Here is a 12,318-nt window from a genome sequence, read left to right on the forward strand (position 1 = left end):
AAGTTCTCTCCCCACCTACTCTTTGGTCCGGCTGCACCATCCAGTCTGGAAGAGATGGCAGCAGAGATGACAGCAGGGTAAATCTCCATTAGTCTCTGGTCGCACTGAGAACCCCTCTGATAAACAGCTAAACCTCAGCCATAAACAGTGTGCTTCTCTGAAAGCTGAATACATCGTAGCCCTATGATCCATGTACAAGCCTTCCATCCAACCTCCTCATCCTATCCGAGCAACGCATCCAAACCTCCTCTTACCGAACACATACCATAACCTACCACAAGACTCATTTCCGATAAAAAAGCTAATTTATGTCTGTCCCTTCTGGTCGTCCCTTTCCATATTCGTATAAGCATGGTTTCCAGCGATGGATGTAACCTAAGTTCCCCCTCCCAGGCACCAATGACCTCAAACAGCTGGAGTGGCCTGCATTCAAATGCAATAATATTAGTGACTGTGCCTAAGGGTACATAAGGGTACATAAACTAGTCCACCTTGTGCTGGAGGGTAGCTGTCCAATGGTATAGGAGAAAATAAGGTGCACCTACACCAGCCCTCCCTGCAGGGACCTGAAAACTATTCATATGGATCTTCTGAAAAACAGTCACTCGGCAGGGGCATGGGCATGACTTGGAAAACATGCAGCAGATGCGGCAATACTATCATTTTTAGAAGCGCCAGTCGCCCCAAAACAGACAAAGTACATTTCAGCCAATCCTATCATATCATATTGCACATTGCGTTGATATACCCATTGCCAATGAGCTCATACCATGATCCCCAGATACTTAAAACCGTCACTCAGGGTTTCCATCCCAATATTCTGCAGTCTTTCCCATGTCCCAATGGGCAATGTATGATTGACCACCAATCCGGATAATTCACCATACTCGCGCACAGATCCCACCACAGCCTCCAGGTTACGGGCCAGGACCCGAACGTATAACAAGATATCATCAGCACACAGGTAAATGCAGTGTGGCACCCCTCCAAGAGCTAAACCAATAGCCTTGTGCCTTCTATGTACCACTCTTGCAATGTCTCCATCACCAGGGCCAAAATCTTAAGTGACAGAGGACAGCCCTGGCGCGTGCCCCTCTTCTGGACTGGCCAAGTTGAGGATACAAGCCCATTCACCAGCACTCTAGAAGTGGGCCCTTCATATTAATCCCATACATTGATAACCCAATCCCATCCTTTCTAATACAGCCATTGAAACTCTCAACAAATGGAGTCAAATGCCTTAGAGGTGTGCAAACTAACAACGCAGCCTCTCTGGACGAGCAACCTCATCCAGAGAGACCTGAACTTATCAAGGATAAGGAAAATCCACCTAAGACTATGAGCGGGGCTCCTGCCTGGGATTAACCCAGTCTTGTCAGATTGCACAAGCTCCTGGACCCCCCGTCGAAGACGGCGAGCCAGTACAGTACACATAATTTTGTTATCTAGATTGATCATGGACAACGGCCTAGAGGACCCGCAATCCACACTCCATCCCTGCCTACTTTAGGGAGAACTACCACTAAGGCCTCCAGCATAGAACAAGCAAACCTTCCCAAAGTGAACACCTCCATGTACAGCTCCAGAAGCTTTGGAGCAAGAAGATCCTTTTACGCCCTATAAATATCCACCGGTAGGCCCTAAATTCCCAGAGTCTTAACCTGATTTAAGCTATGAATTGCAGGCACCACAGCCTGAAGCCTGATAACAGCAGCAAGCTTGTTCCCCTGTTCAGTCGTCAGTATGTCCAATCCAGCCAGATCCAACTCTAACCCATCCCTTCTAGAATACAACCTCTCGTAAAAATCCCTAAACTCCTTGCAAACATTGTCCTGATCAACCAACATATCCCCATTAACATCGCTTACCCCATCACACGACTGATTACCCCCCTCGATCTTCATCAACCATGCAAGGAGCTGGCCCACCATATCACCATCAGCGTGTTGCCACTCCACATATCCTGCATATTCAAACGCATTCAATCTATCCCCTGCCTTGGCCAATTCTCTTCCAACCTGACCCATGGAGGGCTGCACATCCTCCCCCATGCCCTCTCATCTGTACAGCCCAACCATGACCCCTTCCAACCTCTCAACCAGAACGGTGAGCGCTCAGTGTACCCCCACCCTAGCGGAAAGACACCTTCAGCGTTTCCCATTCAGTACATCGACTGTCAGTGGACCCCTAGTTACGCTCAAGAAACTGAGTAATCTCATCTTTAAGAGGGGATCTAAACGCTGTGTCCTGCAGCATTGTATTATTGAACCTCCACATATGAACAGGTACCACCCGAAGCCGCTTCGATATCTCCAAACAAAGTGGTGCATGATCAGATAACGGTCTTTCCAAATATTCTGCACTCACAACCAACCTAGCAGCTTCTTCCACACAGATTGCATTATCATTGCACGAAAAGGAGTCATGGACTCCAGAATAACAGGATTAACAGCGCTCCAGCCCATGCCGTAATCACCATACATCAATAAGAAGAAGGTCTGATATAAGTCTGAAGAGCGTCTTAGTTGACCAATTCGGTGGCATAGTACATTTACTCAGTGTGTTAAGTTCCTTACTTAAAACACAGTTAAAGTCCCCAAACCACCACAACCCATCCAGTCAATGCCATACAATCAACATGCTCATTCCATAACGTGAACAATGTTGAATGGGAAAACACTGTAGCCATTATTTGATGTACAAAGCCAAAAACCGATTGGTTGGCACAGATATGAAATATACCATAAGGCTGTGGCTGCCAAGCGGGTACCCATTCAGAATAAAATTACGCCCTGAGCAGGGATACGGAATACCAGACATCAGAGCAAAGCTCAGCCTCGCTCCAACCTCGGCAGGGGTGTTGCGTGATTTAGTGATTACCAGGTAGCTCATGCTTACAAATAGTGGGATGTAGCAAAGCAAATATGCCTTGTGGTTAGGCTGAGACATGTGGCTCTGTGTGTGTTGTAATTAAGGTAAAATGATAATCTGCTAGAAGTATGATGTTCAAATGTAACTAATGTATAGCATTTATGTATGATTTTCGTTGTCTAAACCCTATAAAAGTCAATGAAGTGCCATGTGGGTGTGCCATTTTTCAGGATGGGGATATCCTACTGGTTTCCCCGTTTCTCTACTCCTGAAAATAAGCTAAGTGTGTCACCTGTTGATATTGAGATTTGGAGGTTTTATGATTAAACGCTTAGAAACCCTTTCATAGGCACCAGACCTTCTGCGTCTTGGGAAGGCACTTGTTCAGAATACCCTTGGCACAGAGAACCCATCAATACTGCCCACTAGCGCAGCTCAAAGTGGGTGGGAACCAGTGCTCTTAATGGGCCGGTCCTAATCGGCCCTGAGTTCCTGCACTTCTTATTTTTTTAGCATTTGAGTACCTGCACTTATCAATTTCTGAAAGTTAGTACCATTCCTCAAGTATTTTGCAAGGTCAAAATGAAAGCTTTTCAGATCACTTTATCGCAACTTAAACGAATAAGCTTCTGCAGCCTTTGCTGGGGAAAGCAACGCCCCCACCTCCGCCTCTCTCCACCACCCGCAGTGCCCATTATGTCTCCTCCAGGGCCCACCTTGCACAAAAAAAGGAGAGACAAACATGCTGTTAATGTGCTTTCAGCACTCTAGGTTCGGAACACTTATTCGGTAAGTGGGTTTCACCTGTTTCCTTTGGAGTCCTTTGATGGACCAAGGATTGATTTGGAAAGACAGGGAAATTACTTTTTAAGATGTTTCTTTGTTATTAGCAGTGCCTATTCTAATATGTAAAGTAATTGGAGTTGTGATGGAAAGTTTTCTACTGAAAACTCCCACACAGCTCCAGTTACCTATCGAATTCCTTGTTATGCAATGAAAGCGAGCAATAATAAAACTCCCATTCTAAAGCTTAATTTACAACGATATCTGCTAGTTTGATATGCAAAAAAGAAAGTCGGGAGGATAGCTCAGGGGCAAGACAATGCAGAGAAACACAGGTTCGAATCCCAGTCCTGTACTTAGAGACTGGTCTCCGTTATCAAGTGCGTTATAAAATATGAATACATTTATGCATGCTATACTGGATGTCTACCATCCCCTGCACCGCCACTTGCAAGGGGTGCTATTCGCCAACACTGTGCCCACAAGTATAACAGTCTGTGTAGGTCTTGTTGAGATTCTAACCTATTTTCTGTAGGTGGAAAGTGCTTAACTTGAGTCGCTATCTTGGCATCATTTTGTTTGATCTCCGTCAATGCTCTCAGAGCAGATCTTAGCATTTTTGCCACCATGCACAATGAGAAATTGTGTACACATTAACTTATTTTTGCATATAGGCACCACAGCCTTTTTTAGCAACCATCCCAGTCACTCAGCACCCCCACCGTGCTCCTGCGAGCAAGGACAGACTTGCTTGTTACTGTAGAATAAAATCGAATTGCCTTGTCAGCGCCTGGGCCTCCTTCGCTGCTTGGTAAACACGGGCACGCCACGGCAGTGTGCTAAATTATAGCCGGCCGAGAGTGCGCCGGCAGCGTAGAGGCTTGGAAAGGCCATAACACAGACAGGGCCTGCCTGTAAATATTCCTTGGCCATTGTAGCAGCAGCGGCCTCGGTTCTGGTTCATTCGACGCGCTGACCTTGGTTTCGACGTCTCAGCCGCGCCGTAAGAACGCCAAGCAGAGAGCGCGCGCTCTGATAAGCACCCGGGACAATGGCCGCACTCCGCGTTCAGACAATGCGGGCGGGGCTCGGCCACTCAATTTATTTCTCTCCGGCTCCGCACAGTACTTGGCACTACAGGTATTATAACAGGCGCTGCACCAAACAAAAGCTTGATTTCACGGACAATTAACCACGGTCTCCCAGCTGAATGAAACCATCAGTCATGAGCAGGGATTGCAACTGGAGATGACACAGAGCACTAACAAAGCACTGATGGCCCGCAGGCTCAAAACACATCAATTATGTCTTTTTAACTGGTTTTCTTGTTTGCCCTTTTTGTTTATTGCAACAACAAAAAACGTATTCAATCATCCTAGAGATATCGTGGAGCAGGGTACATGAAGCTGGGACCCTTCGAGAAACGGGACTGGCTCTGCAGCCAGCAGTAGGCTAGTTTACGTCCATGGTTGGGGGTTTGTGGGGTCTGAATCCGCAGCCCAGCGTTCCCACTGGCCTGTTCCACGTCACTGCAGCTTCGTTAAACTGGCGTGTAGAATTAAACCACCTCCTACCTAAGGGAAGATGTGACGCATCAAAATTGCAACCCTTCCTCTTCTCCGTGCCAATGTAGCATCAGAACAGTAGCCTCTCCTTTAAGCACTGTCGCGTGAGGTGCCTTCCGGGTCTGACCATAGCCTCAGATATTGAATGCAGGGAGGGTGGTCGCCTGTCCCCTGGTCAAACAGAGCTCCATAGAACCACATACGACAAGCGCAGGCAGCTGAAAGGTAAAACAGCAGTAAAGTCCAAGGGGAAATACGCTCTTTGAATACTGGTAGCAAATCACTGGGCTTATCTGTTTGATTGAGTTATCTTCCTCATTGGATATCTGCTTCTTCTCTCCTCCAGCGCCATACCACCTTCGGGTGACCGTGCGCTATAGAAATTCGTATTACATAACATAACGAAAAAGCAACAGGCTTTTATCATAGCACCAATAAAACAAAAAATGGGAGGGTCGGGGGGGGGGGGGGAGGTGGGTGGTTAAGAAACCAGCTGGAAATGGGGAATCTGGAAAGTGCCAGGTTTTGGTGCCACAGATGCGAGAAGCTTCTCGGTGGGAGCTGGTCAATAATATGTCATTACCTTGTGGGAAGCAAAGGCGCATCAGGAAGGGAAGCAAGCCCAGAGGCGGCGCCGCACCAGTTACCTGCCTAGCTCTGCTCCTGGATCTAGAAATAAGAAAAGTTGCGATGCTAGCAAGACTTTTAAGATGTACTGCACTCTTTCTAAAGGCTGAAGGCAGCAGAAGCCATTTTGGGCGGAGATGAACACCAGTAGCTACAAAGAGGAACCCTCCTAGAAGGATGAAAATTAAGGACAGTCATCTTGCCTAGAATGGTTCGATGCTTGCTGTCTACAGAAAACAATGTTTTTCCATTTGTCCCTCCTTTATTTGTGCTTTGAAATTTCTCGACTTAGATATATGAAAGGATGTTAGAGGATATATTTCCCATTTATCACCGGGCCTGACCCCACCTGTCAGCTAATCTGTAGGGACTTCAGATGGTATAAATTGTGAGGTACCCAGAAGCCGATGAAACCGGTCAATTATCCATAACAGTATTCTGAGGGCCTCTGTATTGTAACAAACATGGCCACACATACTGCGCTCTGACACAATGTTTCAAAACCTGCACCGATGAATGCTTTAGAGGGGGCCCAAACACTCTAGATGTTCTATTGCTAGACAGAGTCATTAGCCTTTGCAAGTCCTCTATTAGCGAGTTTAAATCCTGCACCATGATCAGGTAACTACCAGGAAGCCTAACTTTAGTGGCTATCCCCCAAACAGCCATGTTCCGAAAGATACCCAGGGATCGAGGGTGTGCGCTTAACTCATTCAGCCATGGCAAAAAAGTAGAATGCAAAGAGCAAAAGGTACGGCGTAACTGCAATCTCCTAGGACATGCTTGGTAAACAACTTTATCCTGGGCTTGCACAAGCAAAACAGGTGACTTCTGATGCCAGAGGCATGCATTTTATTCACAGTGATCGTTTATGATACGTTGAGAGAAACTTGCAAGAGACAGCATGTGATGGGAAAGTTCACAGCTTCCCACTGAAGGCGAGCCACCCTGAGGAGAGTCCTGCTGGAGCAATAGAACTGGAAAGAATTAGATTATGCAGCGGTGAACGTTTTGTGTAATGAGGCTTTTAATAGGCGACAGCAGCGATTCCCAACCTCAAGGTACTGCCAGGGGGGTTTAAATATTGATGGCAAGAAAAGCGTTTTGCTGGATGATTAGGATGTGGTTATTCTCAGTCCCAGATCAGAAAGAGATTCTTAACTATTTACATATCTGTCGCTGTGCGGATAGCGTTGTCTGTCGTTGCAATAGAACTGGCCATTCAGGGTTGAGGGACCGCCATTGCTGACCTTTGAGAGTACTGGTGCTTACATTGTTGGCTTGCAGCCTCCAAGACCCCCATTCCCATTCTTCCACCCTCAGTGCTATGAGGTAACCTTACTGTGGCGGGAAGTGCTAAACATGCATTTTTGTGGTTGCAGTAATGTAACGCACAAAGTCCCCTGCGGAATGTGCAGCTGCGCAGTGACTGCAGGCAATCTAGTGCAATAGGTTATCAGACTGTCACACAATGCCCTCCCGCTGTACCAGTCCCTTAATATGTGGCCAGGCTACTATCCTCTGGGGGGTGGCAAACACCGGATTTCTCTCCCACTGAGTGTCCAATGCATTTGCTTTGCACGCACCCAACTTCTTTGAGAAGTATCAAACTTGACATTTGGCAGGCCTATCCAGGATATATCCCCCTGGAGTCTGTCCGTTCACCGCAACACCTAACGCACAATAAAGCTTTAAGGGTACATCAGACAGAAACTCAAGACCATCATGCCATTATTTACGGACTAATTTCAGTACTAACCCGGTAAATAATAATCGCTGCTTACACAGCTTGTTCACAGGAGCATTACGCATTTGTCCTTTTCTCATCAGAGCGATACTGTGATCAGTCTACACTGAATCTGCAGATATGCAAACTATCACCAACTCCATCTTTACCCCTCATTTCCTTTCTTACCTTATCTGTCATGTGCCTTTGAACCTTTCTTGCCACCCACCCCACCGCATCTGCTGCCATTTTCTATTTTCTTGCAGACCGAAGTCTGGATACCTATGGGGGGACACCACTCTCTGGACAAGCCTTGGCACTGTTAGGCCACCACAACCTGCACCCCAACTACAACCTCTTCTAGTTAGTCTCTATTCGACTTAATATATACATGGTCACCCACCTCAAGACCCATATGATATATCCATCTTCTTAAGCATGCGTTTATTAAAGCTCATAGGTTAGGATTTGATAACGTAGAGTGCTTTTGGAAGCAGTACCATCTTAATGGCATTTATCTTGGCCCAAATGCTTAATTGCTATCTCTTCCATTTCCAGTCAGTATTTCCGCAGCCACTACAACATTAATCACATTGGTTTCTACTATTCACTAAGGTCAAGTAAATACCTAAATATTTTTCACAACTTCCGTTGGGAAGAAGGCAAGTTGCTGAGGATACCCCATTATAGCTTACTTTGTAGTGTTAGGAAAGATGGATTTGGTCAGCCAAATCTCGAGAAATATCATAGGGGATTTCTCCTTAAGAGGTCGGCATACTGGTTCATGCAAAACCCAAGGATATCCCTGCAATGGGTTGATATTGAGACACAAAAGTCCCTCCCATTTGCACTGGACAATTTATATTCAGTTAGTCACACTCTACGAGCAGGGAGTGTTACTTACCTTGATGACTACACAAAGAACCCTGCGAAAATGGTTGGAGGAAAATGAGCAGAACGTTTGGCTTCACATGAGTGCATCCTTATGACATTACCCAGCGCTATAACTAGAAAACGGAATGTTTTATTGGAAAAATTTGATCAAAAAAAGTTATCATAATAGTGGTTGACATTTTAGACGAGGACCAAATAATCAGTTTTGACAGGCTCACAAACACATTTCATCTACAGACAGTGAAAACAAGATGGTACAATATACTTTAAACACTTCTAATACATAGATTTGAGATACTCGGCACACCCCTACAAGACAGACCAGAATTATGTAAATTGTTTGCTAATCCTCCTCAGATGGTGTTGTCCATCCTCAAATTCATGCCAGTTAAAAAGAAATATGATGACAGATGGGAGCACTTGTGCTAGAAATGGTCAATGGAGTCAGAATATGATTGGTCTGTAAAGGAATGGGAGGAATTAATGGGAGAGATTGTTCATGCTAATCTGGATTTCAACCTTCGCCTGATACAATAAAAGCTAGTTGGCCATTTTTATTCGACCCAAAAAAGACGTGTATATTGGGTCTACTAGACAATGATGTTTGTTGGGGATGTGGTAATGAGAGAGGGACACCTTTCCATATGCTTTGGAGTTTTTTGGGAGCAAAAGATTTCTGGGTGGAGGTAATGAATAGATTAGACAATATGATGAACACCTGTGTTAATAGACGCTCACTTGGAATATACTTCACCTGGATACAGGGGTTTCTGAAATTAGTAAAAATCAACAAGACTGGGTAAGTAAGGGTCACGTGGCTAAAACACATTGTGAAAGTTTGGAAAACTAGGGAAAAACCATGAATGGAGGATTGGGTAACATCTCCTTATCTTATCTGAATATGAGATGGTGATGTATGAGAAAACAAGATAAAGGGGATTTTTAACTGCACATGTGGACACCATTTAATGATCTGCATAGGTAAATTGAAGAGTTGTATGATCTTTTAAGTGGAATTTTGCCAGGCCTATCTGCCGGTATAATATACCATAGACTATGTATGCCCATTTCAGTAGTAAGGGAATGTACTGTGGAAATGCTACTGCTGTTGGTTGAGTATGTATATGTGTGTGTGTGTGTGTGTGTGTGTGTGTGTGTGTGTGTGTGTACTATGGAAATAAGTGGTTATGGACTAGTTTGCAAATCTAATGCTTGGGTAGGTAAAGTTATATTGCGATGAATGGTGTATTTTTGCTCAATCCTACCTTTCTATTATTATTCAGTGATATTTTTGTTAAATTGTTCAAATGCTGTTCTATATTCTTCTTTTGCTATTTCCTGACCAGAAATGTATTCCACTGTAAAATGTTGCTATCATGTAACAAATTTAAATAAATGAAAAAAAATATCCACACTATGAAGACCAAAAATATTAAGCACCTCATTCTGAGTTTGGTAGTAATTTGGCGATGAATCCAAGGATTTACCACCAAAATCCATTTCCATTACCGCCTCTTGGTCCTGTGGATTTACCATGGGATTCTGAGTGGTGATAGGGTGGTGTTAGTTCCCATTTATGCAGTCCATAGAAGAGGATTTTGGTGGATTTACCGTGAGCTTTAGCAGGTGCAGCTGTGGGAGAGTTACCTGGATGCTCTTAAGAATTGTGGAAGATTTTTGATGAGGCAGAGGCTGAGGAGTTACCAGCCTATCACCCTTTTGATTGTAAGATAGCACTTCAAGCCGTAGCATCCATACCCTGCAGTCAAATATATTCCTTGACTGAAAAAGAAAATTAACACATGAAAGAGTATTTGGAAGAGAATTTGAAGAAGGGGTTTATTAGACACTCCCAATTTCCAGCAGCTTCACAATTGTTTTTTGTGCCCCAGAAGGATGGGTCTTTATGCACCTGTACAGACTATAGAGCGTTGAACAGGGTTACCATAAAAAACATTACTCACTGCCATAAATATCAGTTTTGCTAGACAGAATTCAGGGAGCGAAGATTTTTTCAAAATTAGATCTGCAGGGGGATTATCAGTTGGTGCGGATACGAGAGGGTGACGAGTGGAAGATGGCCTTCAAAATCAAGTTTGGTCTGTTTGAATATCTGTTTATGCCATATGGTTTGTGTAATGCTCCAGCAGCAGTTCATGTTTTCTTATAAATTAAGTGATTCGGGAATACCTGGATGTTTTTGTGGTCATCTATATTGATAATGTATGAATTTGTTTTACGGACACATCAAACAACATGAAGAGCATGTCAGTTTGGTTCTGAAGAGACTTAGAGATAACCATCTATCCGCTAAGTTTGAAAAGAGCCAGTTTCACACAGAGGAAATAGAGTTTCTGGGATTTGTGATATCTTCAAAGGGTTTAGAGATGGATGCTTGAAAGGTGCAGGCAGTGCAGGTGTGGCCGTCTCCTACAAGTGTGAAAGAGGTGCAGATTTTATTAGAGTTTTCCAACTTTTATTGTAGGTTTATCCAGAATGAAGACTATTGAAAAAAGGGGTGTGTTTGGAATGGACATCAGAAGCTGAGGAAGTCTTTTAAAGGGTGTTTTACAACTGGTCTGATTCTGTTGCATCTAGATACCAATTAACAATTTTTTTGTGGCGGAAAATGCTTCCAAATTAAATATTGGAGTGGTATTGTCCAAGCAGCACCCCTTGTTGGGACAGTTAAAACAAGTAGCCTTTTATGCCAAAAGGTTTTCACTGGTGCTAATGAACTATAACATATTTGACAGAGAACCTCTTGCCATAAAGTCAGCTTTTCAAGGATGGAGACGTTATTTATTAGCAGCCAGATATACAGTCACAGATGTGACAGATCACAGGAACCTGATGTTCTTGAGATGAAGATTGAGACTCTGAAGCCTAGACCGCACGTTGGTCTTTATTATTTGCCAAATTCAATTTTTTTGATTAACTTTTAACCTGAGTAGGCACAATGGTAAGGCAGATGTTTTGTCCAGATGCCAACCCGGTAGCGAAAAACTCTAGCTCTGCTAATCTAGAACCATTAATTTGTGTGGGAAATATTGTGTGGAGGAGTAGCGAGACTGGAGTGAATTTTCAGGCTGAGGTATAACGATGAATGTTGTCTGCACAGATGAGAAGATGGGTAGAGAAAGACCCCATCACACAGATTAAGGATGGACTTGCATTAGTTGATGCTAGACTCTGCCACAAAGATGTTAAAGGAAGATGCCTTGAAGGAATGCCATGGATCTCTGCGTGGGACATCCTGGATATCGTAAAACTTTATAGTGAGATGTAGTTTTTGGTGGGAAGGCATGCATACATATGTCCTACATTTTGCTAAGACTTGTGAGGTTTGTGCTCAGGCAAAAACTAAAATAAGGACGCCGACTGGACTATTAGTTCCTGTAGCCATTCCCCCAGGCCATGGCACATGTTATCAATGGATTTTATCATAGATTTACCTATAGAGAAAGGTTGTTCATCCATTATGGGGGTGGATGACCCTTTGAGTAAGGCAGGGGACTGTATTCCGATAAGAGGGCAGGTGACGATAAGTAGTCTGGTACAAGGGTTTTTACAAAATGTGTTACGTCTCCTTGCTGTACCGTCTCAGGTGTTGCCAGATAGGGGAACACATTTTGTTTCACAGAGGTATTCCGGGTCAGCTATGTTTTTATTGAAACCTTAAATAGCTAGCTTTGCTACACAAGTGTCAATTGAACTAGCAAACCTACATAATTGCATAGCACCTATGCCTCTTTATACTAACACTCCTTCAAATCTCATCTCCCTTGTTCCACTGTTCTCTCCCAACCCTAATCCCCCACAACCCACATTTCCTATCTGTATAAAATATAC

General features: G+C 44.1%; 1 protein-coding gene across 1 annotated transcript in view; it reads right to left on the reverse strand.

The window, feature by feature from the left end:
• Window positions 1-12,318, reverse strand: part of SDK1 (sidekick cell adhesion molecule 1) — a 2,988,580-nt gene that overhangs the window by 96,168 nt on the left and 2,880,094 nt on the right. The window lies entirely within an intron of this gene.

The sequence above is a fragment of the Ambystoma mexicanum genome, chromosome 2q (genome assembly GCF_040938575.1).
Source record: "Ambystoma mexicanum isolate Mex_15411 chromosome 2q, UKY_AmexF1_1, whole genome shotgun sequence".
Taxonomy (NCBI): domain Eukaryota; kingdom Metazoa; phylum Chordata; class Amphibia; order Caudata; family Ambystomatidae; genus Ambystoma; species Ambystoma mexicanum.